The sequence below is a fragment of the Trichosurus vulpecula genome (assembly GCF_011100635.1).
Source record: "Trichosurus vulpecula isolate mTriVul1 chromosome X unlocalized genomic scaffold, mTriVul1.pri SUPER_X_unloc_1, whole genome shotgun sequence".
Taxonomy (NCBI): domain Eukaryota; kingdom Metazoa; phylum Chordata; class Mammalia; order Diprotodontia; family Phalangeridae; genus Trichosurus; species Trichosurus vulpecula.
In genome coordinates, this window is record NW_023494377.1 from 4,974,856 (window position 1) to 4,986,124 (window position 11,269).

Here is an 11,269-nt window from a genome sequence, read left to right on the forward strand (position 1 = left end):
GTAAAGAGACCCCTGTAATCTCCTTCTGACCGGTTGTTTGACCCCCTTTCTATCCTGAGAGCTCCGGAAGCAGCTACCACTGATTCAGTGGCTCCCAAGGCATGCTCCTGGTTTCTGGGGCCAGGGCTGTGCAGGCGTGGCCTGTGCTCCTCTCTCAGCCTGGTGCGACAGACCTTTCCTGCTTATCTTCCAAGTTATCTTGGGGCTGTGGGCTAAGAGGTCTGCAAACCACCACTGCTACCACTGATTCAGTCAACCTGAAGCCTGCTCCTATGTTGCTGGGGCCTGGTCTGTACTGTTGCAGCCCGCTCTAGATTACACTCATCTCTTACCATAGTGTGACAGACCTTTCCTTTCCTAAGTTGTCTTGGTCTGGAAAATTGTTTCACTCCATCTTTTTGTGGGTTCTGCTGCTCTAGAATTAGTTTAGAGTCATTATTTGAAGGTATTTGGAGGGGTAGAGCTCAAGTGGATCTTTGCCTTTATTCCATCACCTTGGCTATGTCTGCCTACAACTATTTTCAATAAACTGCAAAATATTGATTGACTTTTCCTGTATGAGTTAGAGTGTCAACACAAAATGGAGGCATAAATGTTTAATTTATGAAATCAGAATAGAATATTTATTGTAAAGAAAAATTAAAACACTTTCAAATAAAGGCTATTATTGAACTAACATGAAAAGCACAACTTGAACTTTTAGTTCATTCATCTTTTAGAGCTATCCTCTGAATAACTTCAGTTGAAAACACTCTGCTCAGTAGTGTGAATATTCCTTGAAGGGAAAGATTGGCAATGATGTGGTCCAACTGTTTCTTTGCTTCATGCTGTGGGAGATCTCTCATACCATCATACGGAGGGGCAATTTTTGCTAACTGTTCTGGTTTGATATCTCTAAGTGTCCAAAAATAATTCTTTGTTATAAGGATAAACTCATTGTAAAGCATCCATTCTGGCTTGTGGTCCAGAACACTTGAAGGATACAACTGTACTCCTTGGTCGTCTTTTATAGTTAAGTAATGTGCGGTTCTTTCCAAATGCACCACCTGCAAAAAAATCCCAGTTACCCAAGCTTTTCTTGTGTTAATGTAGTAGTCTCTGTTTGTGGAGTCTGTACTTCTGCAAGACAAATTAAATCTGCCCATGATTCATGACAGCTGCTTGTGTACATTGTCTGCAGACATCAGGGACCTGTAGTTAATGAAGCTGTCATAACAGTAGTGAACTGACTCATAATTTTGTTTAAAAGTGTGGTAAACGTTCAGTAGTGTCAGATGATCTCCATCTCTGTGGGCAAACATCATCTTGACTTCATCTGCTGCCTTCTTGGCCTCTGTGGGGGTGAACAAAACACTGTGGACATAGCAGTAATCGAAAGAACCTCATTTAAATAGCTGTAGTCACAACTTGCAATGATCATTTTATTGAGCTGAGGATCCAATGGAAATTCTGCCATCACACATCCCAGTTCAGTCAAGTCTCCATCATCGTTTAAAGCAGCTCGATAATTCAAAAGCTCACTGGGAGCCGGTGGATCCATAAAATCCAAGTCATCTTTTTTCAGCTGTAACACCACTTAACCCAAATTAGACCTCAAAATTTCAGGCTAAGTATTGTTCTGCTTTTCAGTTTTATAGGCTTTCTCTGTATAAAGTCTGAAACATTTTCCAGGGCTGATACAAACAGCTGGACCAACTATTTGCTGGGCAGAACCTTTGCTGATTGCTGTCACCAAAAGAGACTCCACTCTGATATGAGGATTATATACCTTTTGTTTTGCAAATCGAGGGTCAATGACAAATACAACACCATCTGTTGTTAGAGATGTCTCTGCAATATTGGTAGACAGGACTGCCTGTCTTCTTATCTTTCCATTTTGTTTTTCTGGAGGGAGAGGTTCAAACATTTTGTTGTCGTTGAGGGGGAAGTGTGGAATACAGAGAAATGATTTTAATATAACCAGCTTCTGGACCTAAATGAGCAATTTCTCATTTTATTCTCTCACAGGTTTCATCAAGTCCCTCTTGTCCAGTAAGAAAAGGAAGATCTCTTTTCTTTTCTTCACACATGTGAATTTGTGTCGCCATTTGAATCGCTGCTTTGAGGTAATCTCTCTTTGGTTCTAGAGTATAAAAAAAATCTCTATATGGTGTATATTGGCCAATATGGATCAAAATGGTCCAGAGATAGCTAAAAGGGGACAATTATCGAAGTAAACCTGAAACTTCCCTGCCTAAAGTAGCCTCATGACAATCACTTTTAAGTCTGATCTTTACCTCACCACTTCTTTCAGAATTCCCGGTAGAATATCTCTATCCAAAGTCTTTTTTATCAGCTTCACCAAGGATTATAATGCCATCACACCCTAGGAGGGGATGATTCATAGCTTCTCCAAGTAGCATTCCATTTGTCAGATATTTGAGGATAGTTTTTACACTAATGCAATCTTCGCGTCTAATGGAGTACCTAACTTACTGGCCTGACATTACATCTACATCTGAGCCACAACTCAATGCAGCAACTCTCCTGGCCCGCGTGCCAGCTACCCCTTGCTCCTGGTAAGGAGTGAGTGGATTCAACATACCACTTGGGGAATTTGTTGTTTTACCAGAACTGGTCTCAACAAATAGTATAAAGGACCGATGCCTAACCGGGATATTTGTAAACTTATCCTTATATTCCCAAACAGGGAATGTCATAGTAATAAGGGGTCTGGGGTAGACTAGTGAATGGATTAATACACCATGGAAGGGATGTGTGTCTTGCATGTCCTGTGTGTTTTAAATGAGCCAAATGTGTTGAGAATATAGAGTGTGCTAAATGCAATGCTTTTAAAGGTGGCAATCCATTATTAGTAAGCATAGCATTAGTAGAGGTGTGCAATTCCTTTTTCTTCTTTCTTGCTCTTTCTCTCCCCTGTCACATTTTCTGTCATGAGTTTTGGAATGATCTTCACTACCTGGGGGTCACTATCCCCTGTCAAGGAGTACAGAGTTTATCAGCCAGATAAAGGCCCAGTGGAGAGGAAGAAGGAGGACCTTTGTTGAGCCCTCTTGGGGGATAGTGAGGGATGCTGGGGCCAGCCCCATACCTGCCTGGAATTGAACCTGTGGTTTTGGTAGATCCCAGGGCTCTATGCATGTTTCAGCTCATAGGAGATAAAAGGGAGACCTCAGCAGCTCCAACACAGCCTGGATTCCAAAACATAGAGGGCCCACGTGTTGTCCTCTGCCCTTCCCTAGAGCATCCTCCCTCTCTGAACATCCTGGGAAGTTTTGCAGTGCTATATAATGGACATGGAATCAGTAAGTCTTAAATTCTAATCTTGTCTCTGACATTCACTAGCAGTGTGACCCTGGGTCAATCATGAAGCCTCACCAGCCTCAATTTCCTCATCCCTTCCCCATCCATATAGCAACATACATGCATACACACACACACACACACACACACACATATACACTTATACATAGCACCTTTGTTACACGGTTGTTGGCATGATCACAATATATTGAAAATGCTTTGTAAAATATATAGCATTGTGTAAATACAAGCTATTATTTCCCTGATGCCTGGAAAACGATATCACTGTCTTCGAGGATAACAATGAAGATCATTACAGAATCTGTTCCCAGAGCTTAGCACCTTTCTTGCTCTATAGAAAGTGCTCAATACATGCTTGCTGATACATAGATTGATTGAAATTGCATCTTAAGGTTTACCATATATTTTCTTCAAAACAAACCTCTGAGCTAGAGTGAAAGTATTTTACAAATGAGGAAACTGAGGCCAAAAGGGGGGCAGTGATTTGCCTAAGGTCATATACATAGGAAAGAATGGAGCCTGGAACTAAACTCAGATCCCCATGCTCCAGGTCAAGCACATTGTATCAGGCTGCCTTTCTCTGACTTGATGGTGAGCTATCCTGTGGTGCCCCCATGCTCCATGGTGGTGAGGGAAATTTTTCTACCACATATCATGGTACCTTATCAACTTTTCCCTCACCAACACTCCCACTCCTCCACAACAAGAGACTACCAATGACATCCTTGAAGAGACTTCTTGAGGTATTTTACAGATGGGGAAAGAGAGATCTACAGGGAGGAAGTGGGATGTCCAAGGTCACACAGTGGTATATCCTGCTTCTGTAACAGATAGAGCTGACCTAGATTTTAGCAAAGCATTTGGTCAATGTTCTCATGTTATTTGTGTGGGAGGATATATGTTTGTGTATGTACATATGTGTATGTGTTTGTGTGTATGTGCAGGTATGTGTAAAGGATGGAGACATGTGAACTAATATGATTACATGGGTTTGAAATTGGTCAAATGGCTGGACCCAAAAAGCAACCATTAATGATTCAATGCTGACTTAGAAGGAAGTCACTAATGGAGTTCCCTAGGGATCTGTACTTAACCTTGTACTACTTAATTTAATTTTAATCATTGACTTGGATAAAAGTATCCTTATCAAATTTTCAGCCAGCAAGGATACATAACACATAGGATGACAGACTCTGGATTCAAAAAGATCTCAGTAGTTTAGACCATTGGGCCAAATAAAAAAAGATGAAATCCAATGAGTCTAAATGGAAATTCTTACACTTGGGTACAAAAAAATCTACTTTACAAGCTCAGGAAGGGGGAAGAATGTTGAGAGAGCAGTTTGAGTAAAAACATATATGGGGGTATTAGGGGACTACAAGCTCTATATGAGTTGGTGGTGTGATATGACAGAAAAGAAACCGAATGGAATCTCAGGTTGTGTGGAGAGGGAAAGTCTTCAGAAATAAGTAGGCAGTGCTCCCACTATGCTTTGCTCTGTTCAGATCCCACCTGGTATATTGTGTTCCATTTTGTTCGCCATGATTTAGGAAGGACATCAGCAAGTGAAACAGTATCTAGAAGTCAATCAGGCTTGTGAACAGACTTCTTCTTGCCCTTTGAGTATTGTTTGAAGGAACAGAAGATGTTTAATTTAAAGAAGAGAAGACTTAAGCAGGGCATGCTCATTGCCTTCATCTGTTTGAGGGGCTGTCAAGTGGAGGAGGAATTAGCTTTGTTCTATTTGGCCTCAGAGGGCAGAACCAGGAACAAAAGAATGATGTTACAGTGAGGCAAATTTGGGCTTGATGTGAAGAAAGCATTTGGGCAATTCACCATGTCTAAAGAGGACTGGACTGCCTTGGGAGGTGGTCCTTCCTCCCTCACTAAAGGACTTCGGACAACAGCTAGATGACCATTGATCAGGGATGAATCATACTAGATTTCCTTTGTTTTTTTTTCCAAACTGTGAAATTCCTACTTTGTTCCAGAGGCTGTTGTTGTTGTCCAGTCATTTCAGTTGTGTCCAGCTCTTCATGACTCCATTAGGGGTTTTCTTGGCAGAGATACTAGAGAGATTTGCCATCTCCTTCTCCGGCTCATTTTACAGAAGAGGAAACTGAGGCAATTTGGGTGAAGTGACTTGCTCAGGGTCACATAGCTAGTAAGTGTCTGAGGTGTCAGATGTGAACTCAGGAAAATGAGTCTTCTTGACTGCAGGCCTGGTTCTCTATCCACTGCAGCAACACCTAGCTGCCATCCAGAGCCTGTACAGAATACTAAATATAGAATGCTGAACTTAGAATTAGGAAGATGTGTTCAAATCCCACTTCAGCACTTACTAGCTGTGTGATCCTGGAAAAGTCCTTTAACCTCATTGGCCTCAATTTTGTCATCTGTAAAATGAGGAGGTTGGATACCCTGGCCTCTAAAGTTGCTTTCCGTAGCACTAAATCAATGATCCTATCCATGACCCCCAAGATCTATGACAGAGGAAAGGACACGCATTTATAGTCAAGGGAGAGACCTGAGAGCTGAGTTTACTCACTAGAGACAGTAATAAGGAGGTCCCAGGTCTTGGAGTTAGTGGAATTGCCAAAAATAGCCATTGAATTTGAAAATGATTTTTTGTTCAGGGAAGGCCCTCGCTGCTGATTTTGCTCATAGAAAGGTAGAAATTCTGGAGATCAGAGTTTAGATTGCTTGTGCCCAGAACACAGAACAAGAAGAGAAATAGCTAGATTTTCCTGAAATTCTGGAAACCATTTGTCTTTTATGGAGGTGGGCTCACTAAAGGAGCCAGAGGAGTATGAGTGAAGTCCTAGTTATTACAGCCCATCCTTCCTTTAAGTTCCTTCTCATATTCTGAGTTCTAAGGCCTCTCCTCACTCTGACATTTTTTGTTCTAAAGTCCTTCCCTGCTCTGACCTCTGTTCTTCTAAGTTTCCTTCCAGTGGTGACATTCTGTATTCTAAAGCCCCTCCCAGCTCTGATATTCCCTGTTCTAAGGTTCCTCCCAGCTCTAACATTCCACATTCTAAGGTTCTTCCCAGCTCTGACATTCCCTGTTCTGGGTTCCTTTCTACCTCTGCCATTATGCTATGTTAATAGCATAGTACAGGGGTGAGAAACCTGCGGCCTTGAGGCCACATGTGACCCTCTAGGTCCTCAAGTGTGGCCCTTTGAATCCCAACTTCACAGAACAAATCCCCTCTAGGTCCTCAAGTGTGGCCCTCTGACTGCATCCAAACTTCACAGAACAAATCCCCTCAATGAAAGGATTTGTTCTGTCAAACTTGGACTCAGTTAAAAGGCTGCACCCAAGGACCTAGAAGGCCACAGGTTCCCTAGATGGCTGCCAAAGTCCTTCCAACTCATAAATTCTGTAATTCTATGAATGGCCACAATGCCACATTATAGGTAAAATCTGCATGTATTCCTTCTCTGAGTCTCAGTTTTTCACACCTGTAAAATGGGGACTATTAGTCTTGTACTGTCTAATTCATGGGGTTGTTGGGAAGCTCAGATGAGTTGAGTGTTAAGTACTATTCCATCCTACAGCATGCCTCAGTTACTTCCTCTGTAAAATGAGGATGTCAGACTAGAAGGCCTCTGAGGGCTCTTCCTGATCGAGATCTAGGATTCTATGTGTGACCTTAGGTAAGTCAATACTCTCCCTGGACCTCAGTTTCCTGAACAAGTCGAGTCAACAAGCAAACCAACAGGCTTTTATTAAGTATCTACTATATACCAGACATTGCTAAACCCAGGATACAAAGAAAAACAAAAAAAGTCTCTGCTCACAAGGAACTAATGGTCTAATGGGAGAGATAAGAGATGAACAACTATGTACAAAGAAGATATATACAGGGTAAGCTGGAGATAATCACAGAGGGAAGGCACTAAATAAAAGACTAGGAAAGGCTTCATATACAGACAACTATGGCTGAGACTCAGAGGAAGCCAGGGAGGCCAGGAGGCTGAGGTGAGGAGGGAGAGAATTCCAGGTGCGGGGGACAGGACAGTGGAAATGCTCAGTCAGGGAGATGGAGTATCTTGTAGGGGGGACAGAAGGAAGGTCAATGTCACTGGATTGCAGTGGAAGTGGGGGAGAGAGATGCAAGAACACTAGAAATGTAGGGAGGGGGCAAGTCATGGAGGACTTTAAAAAATAAACAGAGGATGTGGTGTTTGATCCTGTATGTATTAGCAAGCCACTGGAGTTGATTGAATGATGTGTGTGTGTGTGGGTAGGGGAGTGTATTGTCACACAATCAGATCTGTTCTATTAGGATGATCAATTTCACAGCTGAGTTGGGGGTGGACTGGAGTGGGAAGAGACTTGAGGCAAGGAGACCCACCAGCAGGGTATTGGAATAGTTCAAGGGTGAGGAGATGAAGGCCAGGACCAAGGTAGTGGCAGTGTCAGACGAAAGAGTGGGAGTATGTGAGAGATGTTGTAAAGGAGAAAATGGTAGAACTTGGTAGCAGATTTAAGATAAGGGGTGAGAGAGAGTGAGGAATTGAGGTTTTCACCTACATTGTGAGCCTAGGGGACTCTCTATAGTAAAAGGGAAGTTAGGAAAAGGGGCATGTTCGAGAAGAAAGACAATGAGCTCAGTTTTGGACATGCTGAATTTAAGACAAGACATCCAGTTTGAGATGTCCAATGGGCAGACATTAGACTGGAAGTCAAGAGAGAGGTGTAAGGTACGACAAACAGAACCAACAAGGATCTGCATAGAAATTAACCTATGGGAGATGATGAGATTACAAATAGAATAATCTAGAAGGAAACAAGAACAAGACCCAGGACAGAACTCTGGGGGACACCCACAGTGAGCAGGCATGACCTGGATGAAGATCCAGCAAAGGAGACTGAGAAGGAACAATCAGACAGGTTAAAGGAGAAACAGGAAAGAACCATGTCACAAAAATATAGAGAGAAGAGAGGAGCAAGAAGAAAATGGACAGTGCCAAAGTCTGCAGAGAGGTCAAAAAAGATGAGAATTGAGAAAAGGCCATTAGATTTGACAATTAAGAGATTATTGAGAATTATGAAGAAAGTAGTTATGGTTGAAGACTGAAGGAAGAAATCAGTCTGCAGAAAGTTAAGAGGAGACTGGCAGAAAAGGAGATGGAGGCATTCATTGTAGATGACCTTCTCAGGGAGATAGAAAGTATATGGTAAATGCTTAATAAATATTTATTGAATTGAATGGGATCACCTGTGCATGTACAGAGATTTTCTTGGCAAGGAGAGGAGCTATCTCTTCTCATGATACAGGACCAAAGGAGAAGGTATATGAGTGATGTGAGGTGAACAAGAAGGCAGAAGAGGAAGCTGTCGGAAAATGGCCTTGATTTTTTTATTTTTTAAATTTATTTTTTATTTTTAGTTTACAACACTCAGTTCCACAAGTTTTTGATACCCTTGCTTTGAACTTATTTACATAATAGTCCAGTTGTAAAAAACAATTATAGCCAATGGAATGAATCATGAGAAAGAAGAAACGAAATCAAGAAAGAAGGGAAAAAGAGAGAAAATAGTTTGCCTCAATGTGTATTCAGACTCCGTGATTCTTTCTCTGGATGTGCATAGATTTTTCGGTCATGAGTCTTTTGGAGCTGTCTTTGAACCTTGTATTGATGAGAGGAGTTGAGTCCACCAAAATTAGTCCTGACAGATACCATGTGTCTGTAATTGTGCATAATGATCTCTTGGTTCTGCTCCCCTCACTCAGCATCGGTTCATATAAGTCTTTCCAGGTTATAATGAAGTCCATCTGCTCCTCATTTCTTTTGTTTTTGCAGGGGGGGAAGGCAGGGCAATTGGGGTTAAGTGACTTGCCCAAGGTCACACAGCTAATAAGTGCGTCAAGTGTCTGAGGCTAGATTTGAACTCAGGTCCTCCTGACTCCAGGGCCGGTGCTGTACTCACTTCACCACCTAGCTGCCCCTCCTTATTTCTTATAGCACAATAGTATTCCATTACATTCATATGCCACAATTTCTTTAGCCATTCCCCAATGGATGGGCATCCCCTTGTTTTCCAATTCTTTGTCACCACAAAAAGAGCTGCTATAAATATTTTTGTACATGTGAGTCCTTTTCCCATTTTTATCATCTCTTTGGGATACAGCCCTAGAAGTGATATTGCTGGGTCAAAAAGTATGCTCATTTTGTAGCCCTTTGGGCATAGTTCCATATTGCTCTCCAGAAGGGCTGGATCAGTTCACAACTCCACCAGCAATGTAACAGTGTTCCAATTTTCCCACATCCTCTCCAGCATTTGTTATCGTCTTGTTTTGTTATTTTAGCCAATCTGACAGGAGAGATGTGGTATCTAAGAGTTGTTTTGATTTGCATTTCTCTAATCAGTAGTGATCCAGAGCATTTTTTCACATGCCTATAGATAGCTTTAATTTCTTCCTCTGAAAACTGCCTGTTCATATCCTTTGACCATTTCTCAAATGGGGAATGACTTGTATTCCTATAAATTTTACTCAGTTTCCTGTACATTTTAGATATGAGGCCTTTATCAGAGACACTGGTTGTAAAAATTCTTTCCCAATTTTCTGCTTCCCTCCTAATCTTTGTTGCATTGGCTTTTTTTGTACACAAACTTTTCCATTTAACATAATCGAAATTATCCATTTTACATTTTGTAACACTCACTATCTCTTGTTTGGTCATGAATTCTTCCTTTTCCCATAAATCTGTCAGGTAAACTATTTCTTGTTCTCCCAAATTGCTTATAGTATCAGCCTTTATTCCTAAATCATAAACCCATTTTGACTTTATTTTGGTAAATGGTGTAAGATATTGGTCCATGCCCAGTTTCTGCCATAGTGCTTTCCAATTTTCCCAGCAGTTTTTGTGAAATAGTGAATTCTTAGCCCAGAAGCTGGATTCTTTGGGTTTCTCAAGGAGCAGAATGCTATAGTTGTTGACTACTGCGTCTTGTGTACCTATCCTATTCCACTGATCCATGACTCTGTTTCTTAGTCAGTACCAGGTAATTTTGATGACTCTTGCTTTATAGTATATTTTGATATCTGGTATGGCTAGGCCACCTTCGCTAGCATTTCTTTTCATTAATTCCCTTCATATCTTGATTTTTTCAATGAAATGAGGCAAGGTTCCTAGCTGTGAAGTGCAGGGAGGGGTAGCCATGAGGTCTCTGAGATCTCTTCCAGCTCTCCAACAATGAACTATGAACTTGCCTCCAGGGAGCAGAACTAGGAGCAATAGGGAGAAGGAATAGAGAATCCAATTCAAATTCAATATAAGGAAATGTTAACTTACATTAAGTTGTTTCAAGGCAGAATGGCTTGCCTCCAGAACCAATGTGTTCTCTCTCTCTGAAAGTCTTCAACCTTCAGTTGCTGAGGATGAATGTTTGGGGGAGGGGTTGTAGACAGGATTTCTGCTTAGGTACAGTTGAACTATCTGCCCTCTCAATTCCCTCCCACCTCTGAGATTCTAGAATTCTAAGATCAATCAATCAATTAACAAGTGTTTATTTAGTGCTTACTACATGCCAGGCATTGATCGAATGCTGGGAATATTATTGCTGTCACTTTCCCAACAAGAAAAAGGGAGATGTGGGGCAGCTAGGTGACGCAGTGAGTTGAGCACCGGCCCTGGAGTCAGGAGGACCTGAGTTCAAATCCAGCCTCAGACACTTGATGCACTTATTAGCTGTGTGACCTTGGGCAAGTCACTTAACCCCAATTGCCCTGCCTTCCCCCCTCCAAAAAAACCTAAAAAATTAAAGAAAAAGGGAGATGTGGCAGGGTCTCTAGCCAATTCTTCAGCTCTTGTTGTACTCCCAGGCATACTCCATTCTGCCCAAATAAAATGGACTTGATAACAGGGATTCAAAGCTATTTTAGAGGCCATCTGTCCATTAATAAACTAATTAATTCATCAATTTATGATT

The 11,269-nt window shown here is 41.6% G+C and overlaps 1 pseudogene; it reads right to left on the bottom strand.

Moving 5' to 3' along the window:
- Positions 1–757: 757 nt before the first annotated feature.
- LOC118833032 lies at positions 758–4,867 on the bottom strand (annotated as a pseudogene).
- Between the last annotated feature and the right edge of the window lie 6,402 nt (positions 4,868–11,269).